The 6,000-nt window shown below is 43.7% G+C and overlaps 1 pseudogene across 1 annotated transcript; it reads left to right on the top strand.

The window, feature by feature from the left end:
* The first annotated feature begins 1,400 nt into the window (after nt 1-1,400).
* LOC308285140 (mpv17-like protein) lies at nt 1,401-3,848 on the top strand (annotated as a pseudogene). The gene is made up of 2 exons: nt 1,401-1,618; nt 3,613-3,848. The product of its transcript is annotated as a mpv17-like protein (transcript).
* Nucleotides 3,849-6,000: the final 2,152 nt, after the last annotated feature.

Here is a 6,000-nt window from a genome sequence, read left to right as displayed (position 1 = left end):
CAAAGAGTATCTAACCCGAGGCCCCTTACTAAGTAGCATACATTTACAACATACCTTCTCCAAAAACATCAATATTGAACTCCATATGTATATGGATACATACATGTATTTTTATTAATAAAGGATAAAATAAAATAAAAATGCCATAGATGGGCATTCCCAAAAGCAAAATCCCTTTATGCCCATATATGGGGATTTCTGATGTCATCAATCTCTGGCCCTAACTAGCTCAAAAGCCTGCTTTACTCTGATTTACACCCTACCTTTCCAGATGATGACCTATTGGGTACACACTTATGTCCAAATATAGAAATCCCAAGGCATCAAACCTAAGCTTGGCTTTACTAATTAACATATGTTTCATGCCCATATATGGAGATCCCTGTCCCAATGTTATCAATATTAAGGACATATCTGGAAATGCCCATATTTGGTAATGTCCACATATGGGCATGTTTTGACATAACATAGTCAGGGAACTCCATGTATGGGCATAACATTGATTCTGTGAGTGTGCCATGATTCTGTGAGTGTGCTGAGCTCCTAGGGTTGATACCCTCACAAAAACATGAACAAACTCCCCCCAGAATGACAACAACTAGAATCATCAGAGAAACGCTGTGGTTGGCCAGATTGTCAAGAATTGGCGCGACCTCGCCCTTTAGGGCGAGGTTGCATGTCACCCTGAGGTTGCATTCCACCCTTGGGTGTCTTACTAGTATTCTATATACTGTATAAGACATATACAGTATGCATGTGTACAGTAGTAGTACAGGGCGACATTAGGGCGACGTCGCACTAATTCTAGGCCATCTGGCCATTGATGTATATCGGACCAGTTACCCATATATGGAGACCCCTGGTACCCATATATGGAGATCCATGTATTGTATATGGAGATATGATGTGAGAGCCCAAACATACTTACCGGTAATCAGTTATTATTTGTTATGTGAAAGTCCTATGTCTATGACATCTGACATCATACCCTTTTATGCCCATACATAGAGATCCCTGTCTGTAGAACCAGCCACACAGATATGGACTGTCTTGGCCATCTGTCTTGGCCATAATGGATTCTGTTAGTGTGGTATGGGGCCGATGTGCCCTCTATATATGGGCATTCCCATATGACGTCCTTTAGATATGGGCTTAATAGTGATGACATCAGGGATCTCCATATATGGGCATAAACAGGTTTCTGTTAGTGTGACATCACAGTGAAGCCAGAGTGTGATATCAGAGCGGCAAAACCAATCTGTTAAGAGTGGTTCCCCTGACATCACAGTAACGTCAGAGCATGATGTCAGGGGGGCAGACCCTATTCAGAAATACCCCCACTGAGGTTAGTGTTGGGGTACACCAGTCTTTTTGCCTCCGCTGAACTCATACAGCAGAGCATGCTGGGAGGGAGAACCACTGAGGTGGACTCTGCACAGCTTGGTAGCACTGCTGCAATAGCTAGAGTAGCACTGGTGGGTTTCTGTTTCCATGCAAACTCCACTGGCTGAAGGGTCTGGAGAAGATGATGCCAGCGGTGGGATCAAGAAGATATCTGGGAAGGTTGTCCTGGACCAGCTGGTAGCAACCCCTGCCACTATCAGTGCCTTCTTCATTGGTGAGTGTATTAGAAGGGACTGTATAGTGTGTAGTCATGTGTGTAGATCAGTGGCTCCCAATATCTTCTGGTCTAGGGTCATACTGAAAAACCTGAAGTGATACGCAGCCCGCCCATCTGACCACTTTTAAAACATGGCAGCCCAATGGAAACATAGGGATGACATCAGAGTACAACACTGTCACTGATGCTAGCCTCGCGTAGCCAGGCTTTACTCATCTCCGAAGAGAAAAGCCTGGTGACAATAGAAGGCAGAAGACGTTCAACTTCCGCCGTAGGAATTTCACCGGAAGCTGTATTTTTTTCACGGTGCGGTGTTCATGCAAACGTATTCCCTGCACGAAATTAACTCTGGTCTATCTCCTGCTCCGTCGGTTGCGCTCGCAATAAACAATATACAAACAAAAACATTGATTCAAGCAATGTTACACATATTAAGAGTGAGTTAAGAGCTACAATCTATTTTAGTTTTTTCGCTGGGGAATGTAAACAGACCCGCACCGCATGACGTAACATCCGTTAAACGCAGACTTCCGCTAGAAATCTTGGAACACACCGGAAGCCCTATTGTCTACAGGGTGCACTGATGCTGGCCTTCAAAGCAGCCAAAGGTATTCACTCAGATCAGCTAACTCTGGGAAGCTGACAAAACCTTCGCTAAAACACCCAGGACAACGTTCCACTCGAACCAGATTCCTGGCCCTCCTGGCCCCCAAATTGTGGAATGAACGCCCCATTGCAGTTAGAACTGCAGACTCACTCCCTAGCTTCCGCCGTAGTCTGAAAACTCACCTCTTCAGACTCCACCTTAGCCCTTAGCCCTTACCATAGAACTTGCCTACCCTCAATGACCAGACCGTGTTTCACTGGGGGGAACGCCCAGTGCGACACGGTCTGGTCATTGAGGGTAGGTACTTTCTTTCAGCCGTCTGTAAACAAGGAAATACTTTGTTTTGTTTTTAGTTTTGATTCAAATTATCAATTTTATTTAGTAGCTGGGTAATAATCGGGATAATGAATGGCTCCTTGGGGATTGACGGTACATAACAGACCGACAGCCTGGTATTGGTCTTCAATGCAGGGTAATAACATCTCCCAGAGACTGCTAGTGTCCTTTTATCGGTGCTCTATAGAGAGCATTTCTAACATACTGTATATGTGTGGTACACCAGCTACACAGCAGCTCAGAGGTTAAAGGTCCAGAGGGTCATTAACACAGCACAGAAAATCGTCCCCACACTGGAAGAACTACACAGGTCCCGCTGTCACAACAAAATAGAGAACATTTTAAAGGACACTTTCCACCCCGGTCACTCCCTGTTTGATCTGATGCCATCAGGCAGAAGGTATAGATCGATAAAGTCAGGAACAAGCAGGTTTAGTAACAGCTTCTATATTGCAGCAATAGTTACACTGGATGCTGCTAAGAAACTTTGATCAGATGAACATTCATGTTTGATGGTGCTGTTTGGGTTTAAGTGCCTAACCTTGTGCAATAACAGCTGCTTTTATTTACATGTTTGTCTGTGCTGTGCATATTAAGTGCAATAGGGGTTGTGCAATGATGGGAAGTATGGTTTCTGTGTACGTTTTTTGTTGAATTGTTTTAGCTTTTTTTAATGATTTTAGTGATGCACTGATCGTTAGACACTTTTAATGTCGTTGTACTTGTGACAATGACAATAAAGATCTATTCTATTCTAACTCCCCTCGACGCCTACATACTGTACTCTGTACACTATGCCTAAACAGTTAAACAATAACCTTAATCCTAAACTTAACCTCAGTGAAACGGTGCCAAAACCTAACCCTATTCCTAATCTTAACCTCAGAAAGCTATGCTTAATCCTAAATTTATAACTAACCTTATTCTCAGTAAAACAAATGCAAGAATAAAAATCTCTGCAAGTACGTATGTTTTCCAGCGACTACCGGTTACCGCACACACAGCCCAAAGAACTTATGTTTCTGATCTATCCTATTACTCTAGGCAGTGAACTTCACCCTGGTCCCCCCTGTTGCTCGCACAGTGTTTGTTGGAGGAATCTCCCTGGGATGGACCATCTACCTGTGTCCCCTCAGGCAGCAACAGACCCACAGCAGTGGAACCACAGTCACACCAAACTCTCATCTCGATGATATTACACTGGACCACAAGGAGTACAACAACAAAAAAAAGAAGAAAAAAAATGTGTCGCCATTCAAGTGTGCGTCTTTTCCTATTGAATAGGCCAACTCATGTCATGGAGATTTGAGTCCAATATAGTTTTGTATTTGTCGCATTCCTAAGAAAATAAATATATTATCAAAATGTACCCCATTGATTCCGGATGGGGACCCAAATGCATGCATATATTGTAATGGGAATGGAAAAAAGATGTTTGAATAAGATGATATTAAAACAGTCAAAAAAGAGAATAGAAGAGATGAGACGAGAAGATTATACTTTTGCATAGTACTGTGTTTATTTGTGTGTCATTTAATTACGTTTTTTTATTAATTGAGTACAAGGACCCCAATGCAAACAGGCCAATGTGCTTTCTTGGGGTTTAAATCCTTTTAGTAGACGTTGTATTAGAACTGTACTGTCCTGTACTTTTCCTATATGTGTTGTGAACTTCTAATATTTAATATAAAACGTTTTGGTCCCCCACTGATGTTCCATACCAGTATAGCTATCCAGAAAAATATCAAACATTTTTGAAAAAAGTCGTGCTGGCCCGATCGTCTTGCAAGCCACTCGGCTGGGCTCAGATTGGATCTGTGAATCCTCACACTAGACGAGATTTATGCTTGATAATCGGGCACGTTTCAGACGCAGGCAGCCCGATTGTCGGGAGGGTCATTAAATGCCCCGATTGTCGGCTAGTGTGCGGCCAGCTAAAGTGTAGCGTGACTGTGGACATGATGTCTCATCCCCTCCGTCCATGACATCGCTGTGTCTCAGAATAGCTGATAATGATGGTGATGTGTAGTGGTGTGGAATCACAGACTGATTAGATCTGTACACAGCAGAGAGCAGACGAGCTGCTTTGAGTTGATCTCTCTCCATGTTCTGTGACACGATGACCTCATATTGTCTCTGTTGGATGGAAACCTTTCAGTCCAAAATTGAACTTTTAGAAAATAGAGAAAATGTACATAAGTGACAAGTTGCATGCTTCTGTGGCTTCATGGCTGCCAGTTCCCACCTGATGTTGTGTGGGAGTCCCGACAGCTCCACACCGTACTGAATAACTGCTAGTTTGCATAACAACTTCAGATTAGGACTTAAGTCTAAGATGTACAGGTCATGGGGTTTGGGGTATTTTCCAAAGAAGATGATACAATCTCCCACCACGCAACAGCACATCCCATCCATCCTATCCGGGCCTTTTCCCTTGGGCTCAACCTTCTTCCAGGTGAGGGTTACTGAATTGAATTTCCACAGAGCATTGAAGTCATGCTCCCCTTTGGAGCCACCAAATACGTACAGCTCTCCATTGTAGGCAAAGGCCGAACAAGCACAGCGTCGTCCTGGAAGGAGCTGTGCAGAAGAAGGTGTGCTCAGCCAGCAGTTGGTCTCTGTGTCAAACACTTTGATGCTGTTGTAGTAGTCCCTGTCTCCGCCGTAGCCCCCAAATACAAACATCTTTGTCCCGATGATGGTGGCAGAGCGCAGTGATGAAAAGTTTGGTGGTGTTCCTCCGGCGTTAATTGAAGACCAGAACATTGTTGTGGTGTCCAACTTGTAGATGTCATTAATTGATCCAGTCTGAATGTTGTATCCTCCATAGATATACATGAGCTTCCCAACGACACAGGCCGAGTGAGTCTTGACCTCTGGAACAGTCCCTGATACCTTGGGCTTCAACCACCGGTGGGTGTCAACATCAAATGCATAAAGAATGTTGAAGTATGATGTACAGTTATGGCCCCCCCAGATGTAAATCATATCTTGTATCAGTACCGCTGTGTGGCCACAGCGCATGATGGGAACCTCTCCTCTCCCATTTGTCACTGGAGACAACTTCCTCCAGCGTAAGGATATTGTGTTGAAGATGTGCACATCAATCTGACCTCTATGATGCACATGACTGTACCTTCCATCTGGATAAGTCACATGACTGTATCTTCCAAAGAAGTAAACCTGGGGTCCCACAGAAACAGCAGCATTATACGAACATGTTGGTCCGTGACATACAGTCCACCTCAACATTTCTCAAACAGACAATGGTGAATAAAGCCTCTTGAAGTGTTGAATACAGTTATATTGTGTGTTCGGCCACTTATATTGGAACAGGCCTCCAATTACTGATGTCATGTTGATAACATACGTCATCAGACTCCAATTATGGGCGCTCACCTGGGCACATATTACTAAGCATAACTTGGCTTGTTTT

Source organism: Nannobrachium achirus, assembly GCF_963921795.1.
Source record: "Nannobrachium achirus genome assembly, chromosome: 5".
Lineage (NCBI taxonomy): Eukaryota > Metazoa > Chordata > Actinopteri > Myctophiformes > Myctophidae > Nannobrachium > Nannobrachium achirus.
This window is presented reverse-complemented; position numbering and strand designations above follow the sequence as displayed.